The sequence below is a fragment of the Schistocerca serialis genome, chromosome 2 (genome assembly GCF_023864345.2).
Source record: "Schistocerca serialis cubense isolate TAMUIC-IGC-003099 chromosome 2, iqSchSeri2.2, whole genome shotgun sequence".
Taxonomy (NCBI): domain Eukaryota; kingdom Metazoa; phylum Arthropoda; class Insecta; order Orthoptera; family Acrididae; genus Schistocerca; species Schistocerca serialis.
In genome coordinates this window covers 474,232,053-474,247,725 of record NC_064639.1, presented here as the reverse complement: position 1 = coordinate 474,247,725, position 15,673 = coordinate 474,232,053, and the positions used below count along the sequence as shown (strand labels likewise).

The window sequence follows — 15,673 nt, the reverse complement described above, 5'->3', positions numbered from 1 at the left end:
GGTATCTATCCACCGAGAGAAAAAAATTACACTTATGTACGCAAGTACAGTGAGCAGATATAAATGTGCTTACGCAAATGATTACATATCAGTTACATATCAGGTTTACCTATATTGCTTCCCCAACTCCCCAGGCCCGCCCCTACCCACCTTAGATACCAAGTAGGTTCTAAGCGTGATGCTCTCAGTCAATAACTCCCCTCTGTGACTGTCGTTCCGCTTGCCTCATGTTCGAAGGTTTATGCTACACAATGCAATATTTCTTATATCTAGGTTCATTTTTTGACAAATGATTATGTTTCTAGGTAAATATGATGTATGAAATTTTTAACTTCTTGGTCAATTTTCAATGCGCATATAAGCGTTGCCTGCAGTAACCATAGATAAGCCGAAATTTTATCGTCGGGTTTTTGTTTGTAGAATTGTTTAGTCAATAATTAACATTAATTTTGTTTCAAAGTAGGAACTTTCTGAGACCCGACTGAGCTACTGCGTGCTGACGGCAAAAACAGAATCCGTGCGGGAGACATACAGGTTCATGTTGACTACACGCAATACCAGGAAAAGTACGCCACATTCGCTCACCAACATTCACCCAGCAACCGTGTCAGCCGATCGCGGAAAGGAGTGGAATGTTTCTGAAGATATTAATCTCTATCAGTTGCTGTGCTAAACGTTTACACACTTTTCACAATCGAATTGCTTCGTTTGTAGGAATCAGATCCACGAAGCCTTTTTTGACGTGTAATCTTTTCAGTGTGATTTGTTTACGTATGAATTAGCTTCATATGATTTTGACTTCTTGTTAGTGAGCTGTAATGTTATGTGGCAGCACGATCTGGTGTAAGTCTCTCAATTGGACGCCACTTTGGTGGCTTGCGTGTCTGTAGTACCAACGCCACCCAATGTTCCCCGGATGGTCACCCATCCAAGTACTAGTCGGGTTCAGCGTTGCTTAACTTCGGTGATCGGGCGGGAACCAGTGTTAACAACGTGACAAGGCCGCTTGCAGTGAGCTATAGAAAAGCAACACGACCTCCATAAATATTCACTTGTATGAAAATGTTACATAGCTTAAGGGCTACTTTCAGTATTACTTGTACGCCATTTGATTTTCCGCGCACATTGGAAAGTTTCCCTATATACACTCCTGGAAATGGAAAAAAGGACACATTGACACCGGTGTGTCAGACCCATCATACTTGCTCCGGACACTGCGAGAGGGCTGTACAAGCAATGATCACACGCACGGCACGGTGGACACACCAGGAACCGCGGTGATGGCCGTCGAATGGCGCTAGCTGCACAGCATTTGTGCACCGCCGCCGTCAGTGTCAGCCAGTTTGCCGTGGCATACGGAGCTCCATCGCAGTCTTTAACACTGGTAGCATGCCGCGACAGCGTGGACGTAAACCGTATGTGCAGTTGACGGACTTTGAGCGAGGGCGTATAGTGGGCATGCGGGAGGCCGGGTGGACGTACCGCCGAATTGCTCAACACGTGGGGCGTGAGGTCTCCACAGTACATCGATGTTGTCGCCAGTGGTCGGCGGAAGGTGCACGTGCCCGTCGACCTGGGACCGGACCGCAGCGACGCACGGATGCGCGCCAAGACCGTAGGATCCTACGCAGTGCCGTAGGGGACCGCACCGCCACTACCCAGCAAATTAGGGACACTGTTGCTCCTGGGGTATCGGCGAGGACCATTCGCAACCGTCTCCATGAAGCTGGGCTACGGCCCCGCACACCGTTAGGCCGTCTTCCGCTCACGCCCCAACATCGTGCAGCCCGCCTCCAGTGGTGTCGCGACAGGCGTGAATGGAGGGACGAATGGAGACGTGTCGTCTTCAGCGATGAGAGTCGCTTCTGCCTTGGTGCCAATGATGGTCGTTTGCGTGTTTGGCGCCGTGCAGGTGAGCGCCACAATCAGGACTGCATACGACCGAGGCACACAGGGCCAACACGCGGCATCATGGTGTGGGGAGCGATCTCCTACACTGGCCGTACACCACTGGTGATCGTCGAGGGGACACTGAATAGTGCACGGTACATCCAAACCGTCATCGAACCCATCGTTCTACCATTCCTAGACCGGCAAGGGAACCTGCTGTTCCAACAAGACAATGCACGTCCGCATGTATCCCGTGCCACCCAACGTGCTCTAGAAGGTGTACGTCAACTACCCTGGCCAGCAAGATCTCCGGATCTGTCCCCCATTGAGCATGTTTGGGACTGGATGAAGCGTCGTCTCACGCGGTCTGCACGTCCAGCACGAACGCTGGTCCAACTGAGGCGCTAGGTGGAAATGGCATGGCAAGCCATTCCACAGGACTACATCCAGCATCCATGGGAGAATAGCAGCCTGCATTGCTGCGAAAGGTGGATATACACTGTACTAGTGCCGACATTGTGCATGCTCTGTTGCCTGTGTCTATGTGCCTGTGGTTCTGTCAGTGTGATCATGTGATGTATCTGACCCCAGGAATGTGTCAATAAAGTTTCCCCTTCCTGGGACAATGAATTCACGGTGTTCTTATTTCAATTTCCAGGAGTGTAGATAAAGCATCTAAGACAACCACTCCAAACACACTCCTGAGAAAAAAAGTGAAACATTCAGAAGACATAGACTGATGTCAATGCAACTTCATACAGATACACACCATCAACGTGTATATATATGATTAGAGCTGCAATTTGGTGTGGTAGGTAGAATGGCCACCAAAGTGCATTAGCTTCGTTCGTGTTACCAGGCCTGGTACAGTATAAAGGGCCGTGTGGATCATCAGAGTTTCAAATGGCTCTCATTGTGGTATTCCGTTTGGCCGACTGGTCAAACTGTGTGATATCCAGATTTGTGGGGCATCCAGGTGTTGGACTGCATAGGAACGTGGGGCTGGCATACTCGTCAAGGTTCCAGTCGACGATGTTTGATTACCACAAAAGAGTAACACCATGTTGTGCACGGCGCACGTCTAAATTCCTTCACATCTGCGGCTGCCATCCTCGACCAATTACTGGAATCTCTGGATTCTATGTCATTCCTCTCCATTGGTCGGAGACAAGCAGCCGCCGAACTTGGAATTACTGCTCCACGAATAGGACTCCGTTAACACTACGACACAAACGGCTACGTTTGGAGTGGTGCCAAGACCAGGAAGCATGGACTGCTGATGGACGGTGTCGCACTGCGTTCAGTAATGACTCACCTTTCTGCACTGCCCCGCATGACCTCCGTCGGCGACTCGGGGAAGGATCCAGTGCTTTCAATGTTTTAGAGAAGCACAGCGGTGTTACGTTTGGGGTCATGATGTGGTGAGCCATCGGGTATGACTTCAGGTCACGGCTGGTAGTGGTCGAGGGCGTCAAGGACAGCTTGCTTCTTTATGTGTTACCTATCACACAACAGTATCGTGTTACCAATTTTCAACCGGTTGGTTGGTTGATTTGGGGGAGGAGACCAAACGGCGAGGTCACCGGTCCCATCGGAAAGGAACCATCCAGACATCTGCCTGAAGCGATTTAGGGAAATCACGGAAAACCTAAATCAGGATGGCCGGACGCAGGTTTGAACCGTCGTCCTCTTGAATGCGAGTCCAGTGTGGTAACCACTGCGCCACATCGCTCTGTTTTCAACAGAACAATGCTCATCCTCAAATGGAACGTGTGGTCTACGTGATGTAGTGGTATGCCAGTGGCAAGCAAGATAGGCACATCTGTCTCCGACAGAACATGTGAAGGACCGGCTCGAAAGTTAACTCCGTCTGAGTGACAGTAACAAGGATATCAAGGTTACAACAACTGTTGCGCTCAGGACTAGTACTTTGGGAAGAAAGGATATTGCGGAGAGTTGGCGTAGACACAGCCTGAGGGATTGTTTCAGGTATGAGTTTTCGTTCAGCAGTGGCACACAGTTTTCTATATGCTGCAGAGAGAAAATTCATTCTGCAGTGGGACACAGTTTTAATCCGCCAGGCAATTCCATATCAGCGTAGACTCCAATTCAGAGAGAAAATTCATTATGAAAAATATGTGACGATGTTTGCCTTTAAGAAGTGAATTGATTTGTTTGATTCATTGGTGAGAATCTGATGGAGGAATCTCCAAGCTTTGATCCCTGATGTTAAAAGATATCGGGTGATGATGTGAGACTGACAAAAAGGTGGAAGAAAAAGGAGGAACGGAGAAAAATTGGACCACCACGTATGAATATTGAGATAAGAAAGATACATGTATGTAATGCCCTGTTAGATATATGTTCTAACAATACCACCACTTGCAAAGTAGGTTAGAAATCAGATTAGTAATGCTGCTCACGCAGCATATGTTCGCTTTATCGGGCAACAACAAAGTTATTGACTGTGGATGCTATCGTCATAATGGAAATAATGAAGTCACTGTAAAAAAGTCATTAATTTTGGCACTTATCTTGAATGGATTGCCACGTAGATTTCTTCGAAGTTGCTATGGTTCATCTTGTTGATTCTTGGGTGATTCCACTGGGACTGCTAGATGGTACAGATCTGTATTTTAGCAATATTTGAAGACCTAACAAATGCGTTTTTCAGGAAATTCTTAATGATCAAACAATCCCACATCAGAACAATGGTATGGTAGAAATACTTTTTGACTTGGTGTTCACGATCCACATTTTTATTAAACGTCTTGTAATTTCACATATACTTCTTCTTAATTGTCACATCATCAAAAAAACAGTTTTGTATCAATCTTCATATATTTATTTCCACTTTAACCAAACACAAGACTTTACTGTTCTTTTACAAAGCGAAATAACAACTTAACTTCTGCAAAGCGAAACAAAGACTGCTCTGTGTGCATTCGCGCCAAAACGGTTACAAGTAAGCCAAAGATAATGACAGTCTCACAGAAATCATCGATGCATCGGAGTACTTAAACATTAATAAAACCAAATGTGAATATTGTCACAAAAATATGTCTGTTACTTCGCAGAAAAGTAGTACGATATTACTGGTATCGAGAACTGGGGTTGGAGTGCCGTAATGGTCACGTAAATAAAGAGCCATTACAATGTGTACTAATAGGTTACAGTAATTGTGGCTACCTTTGTCTGAACAGGGAAATTATAAAGTAATAAGAGACCATTTGATACAAATTATACCACTTTTGTAGCTTACTCCGGTAAAACTGAGGACGCTGTTATGGCTTGTGAGGCTAGTCGCTGCAAGCCGGGCAGACAGCTCACGGTCCGCAGCTCAGGGGTGGCCAATGCTCCCATCGACATTGACTCGCTCTGTTGTGAGGCCAGACTTACGGCGACTCCGCCGGGGCGAGACGAGTCTCTCCCAAAGCCAACTGCGCTCGGCTCTCCTTGAATGTCGTTAACGAAACGATCTCAGTTGTCAGCTGACCACAGCGTACGCTGCCCCTGCCTTTCGGCGTGTCTGTACGCAGAGGCACGCGAGGTGATTAGTCACCAGCGGCAAGTTCCTGGTGTCACGCATGCCGTCTTCAGGTGCGACTAGGGACGGTTCTTGCCCTGACGTCATCCGGGGTCGGCTGGCTGCATGCTCCATTGACAAGATGCTATGGGAAAGGTCACGCACAGAAGAGCCACGAAATCAGGTCTGCCATCGCTGGATATTAAGCAGACAAACGTTTCCAGGAGATTTACTATGACCGTGAATTTGTAACCAGAAAATTTTTAAAGAAAAACTGCATGAAGTAAATTAATATTGTATAAACCCGAAGAATCCGTTTTAATTCCGGAAACTTCAAAAGAAAACCTCTACATGAGAAGTTTCCCAATCATGTTAAAATTCTGATAATAAAATCCTTTGATAGTGGAAAACAGTAAATCAATCTGAAGCTAATTTAATAAATAATCACACAGTATACTGTAATTCTGGATACCAGTAACCGTTAAACCCAGATAAATTTGCATCTAAACGTGAATGGATGAAAGCATGACGTTAAGTGACATAGCCGGCCGTTGTGGCCGAGCGGTTCTAGGCGCTTCAGTCCGGAACCGTGCAACTGTTACGGTCGCAGGTTCGAATCCTGCCTCGGGCATGGATGTGTGTGATGTCCTTAGGTTAGTTAGGTTTAAGTAGTTGTAAGTCTAGGGGACTGATGACCTCAGATGTCAAGTCCGATAGTGCTTAGAGCCATTTGAACCATTTAAGTGGCATGTAAACAAAGATCACGTACTTTCACAGCTGCTAGATTCAAATACGCTAACTTGAACCAATGCCGAATAAGCTACTTCTTTGTAATTGGTCGGTCTAAATAACTTCAATGGCAGATGACTCAACTTACACGTCTAGCCGCATTTCACAGTACAACACGTTTCACCTAAACTACTGTATATACACATCGAAGCACACCCTTCCAAAGGACGCACAAAACACATGCAACGACTAGTACAAATACAATGAAAAGCAAAAACAAATAAATGATGGCAATAACTACTGTTAGTGTTGGGGTCAACAATTACAGAAGGTGAACTGTCTTTACAATACACTACTATACTTTTTTTACGGAGAGAAACATTAAGAGAGAGTCAATTACAAAGCAAAAATAAATTAAATGGTTTGCAGTTGTGACTTCCTCGAAGAGAGGAATCATTTTGAATCTTATATGTTCTGAGTCGGCGTGATGTGGCGACGGCGGAGAAGCAGTTTGCAGTTGCTGATGTGAATCCTGGAAGTTCATCCAGTCGCGTCAAATGGTTCAAATGGCTCTGAGCACTATGGGACTTAACTTCTGAGGTCATCAGTCCCCTAGAACTTAGAACTACTTAAAAATAAGTAACCTAAAGACAACACACACATCCATGCCCGAGGCAGGATTCGAACCTGCGACAGTAGCGGTCGCGCAGTTCCAGACTGTAGCGCCCAGAACCGCTCGGCCACTCTGGCCGGCCCAGTCGTGTCCCTGGCATTAATATATCTTCTTTTTCTTATATCCTGTTTCGGCTGGCGGTGGTAAAAAGTTGCGTAGCATCTATTTGTTATAGGCCGGAACAAAATAACTGTTTATGCAGCACCTGAAGGTCGCATTAGTCCAACTGTAATTTTCACACACGATAGTTTGGCACAGTCCCCATGACGTGTTCAAATTAACATTCCATTTGCTATAATTTGCCAATTGCGAAGTGAGACAGTCCATCTGCTGTTAATATTCGTGGTTACGATAACACTGATCTCACGAAAACAGTCACTTACGAAGCAACACAGTTCACAGTTTCCACATTGACTGTTTTGTTTTTAGCATACGTTATATTCCGTAGTCAAGAAAAATGAGCAATATTAAATTCAAAGATTATGTAATGCAGTTCAATTCTAAACCGACGATAACACTGTCTGTTTACAAGTGCATTGTCATTGCCATAAGCATTACTCTGCAAAAACCAACAGCGTTCGAGTAATACAACGTCCGTTTAGAATATCCATCGTAAAGTCACGTTTCAAACCGTGTCTAACACGCGAAGTCCGGCATTAACATCAGGTTAAACACTCACCCTTGGTGCATACCATACTTGCTTTCGTATCGCCACGCTCACGCGCCATCCGCAACTCGGCGACTGAATGCCACACACTGTTCGGCCCGACAAGTATCGATACCTCTCTCGCTCCACAGTTCTTACAACACTTCTGCCTATTGTATTCCGTTTCACATAATACATTTAATAAAACTATTGGAAAGATAATCAGAACAAATCCAAGTCTTTACATAAGGAACACAGAAATAAAACAGCAAAGTAAACATAGTCACACTTCATGCTCTACACTATTTAACCAAATGAAAAAATATCCTACGTCTTCAGAAATGTATATATGAATAACAATATCGTAAAAGAATGGAAAAATTATATCTCGTTATTAGTCATGGTATCACAAAATGACGGCAGAAGGTACAGAAAGACTTACTCGCTGCCCTTTGGGACGAGATCATGAGTTCAGAAGACATTTTGCCTGTCTGTTGGTTTTACACAGCGGCACAGATTTTAGTACGATAATAGTGAGAGCACTATGGACACTGTTGCTTGCCATCACCAAGTGCCTCACGCTAGTTCTTAATGGTTTGAATAAAACTTTTCACTTGTAAAGAAAGCATACAATACCTGCCGGAACCGAGTAATCATTAGGTACGTATGAAATATTTCCGTTATTAGGGGCCATAAACATTGCTGATAGGAACTCCTTTTAAAATGAGTCGTAAAGGAAGGAATTCTGCATTGGCTACCAATGACGCTAGTACGAGATTCTTGATAATAACGAAATACATACAATTTGATGGAGACAAACAGGTACTGAAGGGAATTGATAAGTATAAGGCGAAAGCTATTGGCGTGGCTGTTTTGCCAGTGTGTGGGAGTGGCTTTTGCGTGAAGTGGTGTATGATGACTTCAAGTGAACTGCGTCAGTAAAAATTCCCCTAAGTCGCTTATAGACAAGGCCACCTCCTCGGCGAACATCCGTACATTAGCCACCCTTCCTTTTGGGCCCTGCCGGCCGGGGTGGCCGAGCGGTTCTAGGCGCTTCAGTCTGGAACCGCGCGACCGCTACGGTCGCAGGTTCGAATCCTGCCTCGGGCATGGATGTGTGTGGTATCATTAGGTTAGTTAGGTTTAAGTAGTTCTAAGTTCTAGGGGACTTACGACCTCAGATGTTGAGTCCCATAGTGCTCAGAGCCATTTTAACCATTTTTGGGCCCTGTTGTGCTCGTCTCAAGTGCAGTAATAAGGAGTACTCACGATATGCCTCAACTGTGGTGTCATCTATGCTTTGCGCTTTGCTTATTGTAGATGAAAGATGCTTTATAATAATATGTTTGATTTCGTTTGTTTTTCGTATGACTGTTGTTTTCCAAGTGACTACACTTTCCTCTGTTAATTTTTGTTCCTTGATTATGAAATCTTGCAGTAGTTTGTTTGTTCTTCCTCTCATTATAAGTATATTCCTTAATGCTCGACCTAACCTCATTAGTTATACTCGTATATGAAAATTCGAAATGTGGCTTGAACACTTAATTACAATTATGTATCTGTAAGTGATTGTGTATATACGTATTTATGCTCTATATTAGTAACATAAGTCATACCTACCTGATCTGCTACTTAGAAAATATGTATTTCTTTTAAGGTACGATATGAAATCGCACAGGAGGCCTGCGACCACGACGTACCTTGAGGAGACTGTTTAGCTGTGGCACATGTCTTCTCAAGCATATGTATTTCAGTGAAACAAATTTAGTTCTTTGTAGGTACACAAATATGCACACCTTCAATCGTCAGCAGTAGCAATTTCCTTTGTTTGTTTCACAACTTGCATAACAATCTGTTTTAATATGGATTAACATCATCATCTTCTGCATTTCAAGGCTTAGGCAATTAATTAACTCGATCTCTTTCTCGTCCGTCCTACAGCTCTTCTTCCTGAGAAATTGTGCTTGTTTGCAACGACTCGAAGTCAGTCTTCATCCACCCACTTGAGGTGCTGTCTTCATTCTACCCTCTATTCTACAAACTTCTCATACAAATTATGAATTCTCAGTTCTGCCCAGATGTCGCGATTTTTTATGTGGTCCGCCCTTGTGCAATTTTTGACAGTTCTTAAGAATGTCGTTTCTGTTGACTTTATGTTATCTTTTTTTCTGTCAGTCCAGGATTCGCTGCCATAATGTAGCACAGGCACTACCATTGTTTTATACGGTTCCAATTTTGCGTCTTTTCTAACTTTATTTTTCAGAGATTTGTTTATAGGGCCACATATACGTTGAAATTTCTTGGCTGTCTATGTCCTTGCCTATGTCCAGACTTATGGACAACTTGAAGATTTGCTCACATACCTTGTTTTCCATATCAGTCTTAGATAAAACTGGAAATTTTCCATAGTGAATCGTAACTTTTTTTTAATAGCAAACATTTTTAGTTTGTACTGTTAGCTTTCTGTCTCAAATAACTTATACACAGAGTGTTCTAAGAATATCTCTGTCATTTTTAATAAAATTTCATCTTCTGCACACAGCATAGCATTTAGAAGGTAGTTCCTTTCCAACTGTATACCTTCATGGACTTCCTTCTTCCAGTTTCTTACGAGTTCTTCAACATAAATATTAACTAAAGTCGGTGACATGCTACGTCCCTATCTACACCTTGATTTATTATTGTATTATCTATTTTCCCAGGGACTGTATTCATGATTATTTTGTTGTCTTCATATATGCTTTTGGTTACCTGTATAAGACTCATGGGTTATCCTCGCTTGACCATTATTGCCCATAATCTTTTTCTAATGTTGGAATCAGATGCTTTTTCGAAATCAATGAAAGCAACATCTGTTTCTAAAATGACTTCTCGTTGTTTTTTTAAATTCTTTTGATACTAAAAATATTCTCGCTGCACAAGCGTCCTGTCCTAAACGGAATTTTCTCTTCTCCAAAACATGCGTCTGTTGTAACTTTCAAGCGACTTTAGTGTAAACTTTACAAACTGTATTCGTTAGGTTTGTAAATCTGAAATTTCAAATGCATTTCTTTTTTTTTTTTAAATTATTACCCCCTCAGTTTCCCAATCATCAGGGATTTTTATAACTTCGCCACCATGCGTTAAGTAAATGTAACAGTCTTAATTCACACAACGCCCTCTGTACTTAATAAGTTCAGCATTTATTCCATCTGAGTTACAAAGCTTGTGATTTTTCAGACTTCCCAGAATGTGTTGAACCTCATACTAGACTACTAAATGTACTGTATATTGTTAAAATAGGGTGCTAAGCATTCTATATTTAGCGCAGCAGTTTCACTTCCATAACTTCTTATAATGTTGTATCCACAGTCATTCATTAGTTATAGAATTATCTCTTTGTGCTTGATTTATTTTATTTAACATTTCATATGCAAGGTTCTGCTTTTCATGTACATTTGGTCGGTATTTATGATTAATTTATCGCAAGAGACTTGATGTGCTATTTTTATTACCTGGTTAGCATGGCTCCGCTTCTCCCAATACTGCTACTTTCTTCATTGTGCTCTCTTTTGTAGCAGGAGTTGATATGGCTTTTGTTTTTTCTTGGTAGCCTCTTGAATTTCTGTATTCCATATTTTTAATTCTCTTCTTCTTCTGACCTTTTTCTTCTTATATACTGCTTCATAAGCTACTCTTTGTATACATCCCTTCATATTGCTCTACCATGACTCGACGTCATATGCTGTTGGAGATTTTGCTAGGTATTCCCGTAGTGTCTCTTGATATGATGAACTGTAAATATTCCTTTGGAGTTTTACCATTTTTACAGTTACCTTGTGGCCCAATTGGTATAAAAGCTGTTTGTTCGAATTTCTCTTTGATATACTTGTAAAATGTGAATGTCTTTGGTTGCCAGAATAGAGGTGATCTACCTCATAATATGGTTTTTTTACTTAGTATTACTGACCTGTGATTCTTCCCAGGAGTTAGAGTCCCTTTTTGTGGTCGTATCTTTAGAATATGTAAGAAAAAAATTACTTTTTCCTAATTCTTACGTTAAAAATAGACTTCTACACAATTTTTTCCCAAACAACAGTGTAATGAAAGAGATTTGTGTAGTTTAAAACGTGGATTGCTCAGAGGGAACAAACAGGTTTATATCGTTTTAGCTATCAATATTGTCTTCGGTGAAGATCGCATTTTATTCCCCTTTTCACATTATTTCTAGTTTCATGCAGTGTTATTTCTTGTTTAAAGCCTGGCAGATGATGCTTCTTCTGTCTAGTCGAACATTTATGACGTGTACATAGGAAAAGAATGCAACGCAGCGATCTCGTTTTATTTCTTTTCAAATCAGCAACTTCTTCGTTTTCCCCACCACGTATTGAATAATTTCTATGATATGTGATTGCGTGGGTGAGTGATTTCAAATGTACCCATATAGTTCATCGCAGTTCAATTTCCTCAGAGTAAAGTCGTATCGATCTCACTAGTTCCTTTCCACAAACATCCAGTAATACCGTGTTTTGTAGACTCCGAGCTTTCCCACTTTTTGGTTCGTTGGATTGGTTAGGTCGGTGAAACCGGAGCCCTCATCTTCCTTGAAAAAAGAAAAAAAGGCCCCAATCCAATAGCCGTGCACTCGCTAGTTTATTAAGACAAACCGGTTCCGGTTACCGAAACATGATATCTCTGTTCTTGAGTCATTGTAGGTTCAGACTGCTTTGTGTAGTTTAAAACGTGGATTGCTCAGAGGGAACAAACAGGTTTATATCGTTTTAGCTATCAATATTGTCTTCGGTGAAGATCGCATTTTATTCCAATAAAATTTGCGTATTATACATGAACTTGTGATTGAGCTTTTTCATACTGTAGATTAGACCACATGCTTTCAGCATGTCCGTTTTGGCTCAGTTCATAATTAATTCATAATTAATGTATATTAGTTTGCAAAGCGTGGCTTTTGTCAGAGTGGTATTTCTTGGACGTGACAGGACGCGTGTATCATTAATACTGGGTCAGTACTGGTTTCCAGTAGTGCAACGTCGCCCAACCGTGCTGTTAACTGATCGTCTTCATCGATTTAACCGCAACATTTGCAAACCCACCTGTTTATGATGTTTTCACTATCTTATGTCACCCTATACATGATATGCCATTAGGGATCATTCCAATTAGACTGAGCTAAATTTACGAAATAAAATGAACCCCCATAGATGTAGTTGGGGAGAAGGTCCAAGTAAGGGCTAGCTAAGATTATTATACAGCAACATTTTTCTGTTAATTATTGAAGAAATCCTGGGGTGGTACAATAATACGTGCCCTTCAGATCTGTAGGGGATTCAACAATTAAAAGCGTTCTTCTTGTTTTAAATAGTTTATTTAAAAAACCAATACAAAAATGTCGATTTCGTTCTTGGGTCCAAATATAGGATACCTTTAACACGAAGGAAAAGATATTTAAAAACGAGTTTGAAGTGAAAGTTTATTTGCAGTGATCATAAATATAAACTCCATTGTCCACACCTGTACATTCATTATGCGTCCACATACGACACTGGTTGAACTCAATCCAAATTTCTCCTTTGGCGTCCGCTGAAAATGAGCTGTCGCGGAATATGCTCGTTATATCTGTCTCAGAAGGCTTGCGCTTTTCAGAAACCTCGAAATCACATTCCTCGTCTAGGGTGGGCTCATCCTCCTTAGATAATTTGTCAAACGGAGGTAGGTCTACTTTGTTTTTCTCCCACAGATTTTTTTTATTTCTCTTGCCAACATTTTTTGATTTTTGTATATGCTTCAGTTTTTGATCAGGAAAAGTTAGCTGTCTCTTTCTCTGCAGTGACCCATCCAAGGAACTTGGTATCTCTTTCCTGTACGGTGGTTCTGTAATCAAGAAAACTTTTGCAGATTTCCGACCTCTGTTGCTTGTTTTCTTTCAAATTGTGGATGGTAGGGAAATGTCAAAAGGGCTAACAGGAGTCGAAGTTTCTGGTTGTACATGTGATGTGGAGGGAATGAGCAGAGGAAATCCAGAAAACGTTCGTTGCCGAAGGATAACCTGAATTTGTTGGTAGGTTTACCGTTGGAGGTTCTGTACTATCCGTTCGCGACGATGCTGGCTGAGGATCGATCGATAGGCGAGATGAATGGCGATTCCGAAAAATATCTGCCCAACTACTACCATATGTGTTAGTGGTGAAAGGTGCGTTAATGCCGTTTCTCTCTGATTAAAGAAACGCCATTCGTTTTAAACCGGATAAAATATAACCAAAAACCTTTGTTCCATAGTCAACAAGTAAGAAACAAGCTCTTCTTCCAGACGTGGTCCTAAAACAGAAGGCCTACCTAACTTATCACTGGCGGTAAAAGCTGGAGTAAGATCCATTTTCTCACTTAAAGATTGTCTCAAGCTACAATTTGGTCCTAAATGGGTATTTACCCAAAAAATGATCAAAGATGGCACAACTTTCGGCACTCCCTTTTTCGCGAAATTACGCACTGAAAAATTCCAGCTTTCTCAGCAAGGAAAAGTGAAATAAATAGGACAGTGTGTTGCTAATATTTGCGCAAAGAACCTCCCCCTCCCTCCCGTCCCCCTTACCTTCGCTGTCTACTGGACATTGGGATGCGGAATGTAACTGTAGATGAAAGTGTGTCGGTCACTTCGGTCGTTAAATGTAATCAACAAATACAGCGTTTAATGTTACAGGATTCTTTCGATGTTACTTGGTAGAGCGATTTCATACCATGGATTTCATCAGCTGTGGATTTTCTACAACATTAATATATTTCTTTTTCAGCTTACTGTTCCATCATCATATAAGGTATGGTCAGTCAGCTGTCATCTACATAGCCACCAACGTTAGCTTAATAACAGTGGCGGTAGCGTTCGTGCGCCCCCTAGCTAACATCGGTCTAAAATCAGTTTGTTCTCCTATTCTCGTTCACTATTAAGGAAAATACACCTTTCACTCGAATATCATTCATTCTAATTTCAGTCATACCCCCTCCGACAAAGCGGTCCGCCTCGAGAGCTTGTGGCTCACTGTCTCAATCATACCAATCAGATAATAATTCCCGTTAGTTTTTCCATTTATGGGTCCACATTCTCAACTTCTAAATGATAAAACCATTTTAAAAACCACCGTAGGTTGTCAGTTTTATTATGCAACGTGCCTTTATTGCACCGTGTACAGGTATTTCATATTACTAGCCAGTGTCGGCTTTTTGCCATTTTCAGATGTACAGTGTTGGTGATTTAAATGTTACAAACATATCGTTTTCTTAAAAAAAATGGTTTCATCATTTAAGAATAGATATCACAAAAAGGATATAATACACGCAGCACGATTTCTTTTAACTCCTTTTGTTTTCTTTACACTTATTTAGCGCTTAACTTATTCATATTCAACTGTGTTGCGATTGCACTCTCAAAGGTGACGTTTATTTGGCAACACACTCTCCATGACTACGTTCATCGAAGTTGTTCCAATGATGACGGTAGTCAGTTACTGTCTGATGAGTCTTGTAAGCTAAACACTTTTTCACAAAATAAATGAGTACTACGAAACAGCCCCAGTCTGTGCTTTTCATTTCCAAAAACATGACGTCTTATGTTTATTTCGTTAATTAACTTTATTGCGACTACGTACCAAGAGGTAAACACTGCTCTTATTTACGAGGCAATATAAATTATATCAAACAGGCTCCGTAGAGATACTGTGTCAGACAGATTAAACAAGGTGTATCATAATTAGTACCTAAAACTGAGACTTGTAAAAACATACAATAATTGAAGTAAAGCCGTTAAAATAAATCATTCGACAACAAAAGAATCGTTTGCGAGATAATTGCGAATGTCTGATTCCGAGCCAACACTAACTTCAGTATGAAATATTGTCCAAGTTGGTGAAAATATGATTGAAATTTAAGCCTTTCGATAAAGGTCTAATACAATTCGGCTTAAATTTTACCCATGATCTACTTTAACGAGAAACATGATATTAATTCAGCACGTTACTTGTTACAATATACCGTATATTGGTACCTCTTACTCATGCTGTTCTGACATTTAGAGGCAATAAGGCATTAGTCCCTGCAGTGGTGCACGAATTCTTTCTTACGCTCTCAGTGTAGCAGTTCTTCAATCACAAGGCATTTTACTCTCGGGGTGACCCCAGAGAGAGAACTCCACAGGACTAAGGTGATCATGGAGGCCGTGTTA

At 41.7% G+C, this 15,673-nt stretch overlaps 1 pseudogene; it reads right to left on the bottom strand.

The window, feature by feature from the left end:
- Positions 1–890: 890 nt before the first annotated feature.
- LOC126459676 (5S ribosomal RNA) lies at positions 891–1,010 on the bottom strand (annotated as a pseudogene).
- Between the last annotated feature and the right edge of the window lie 14,663 nt (positions 1,011–15,673).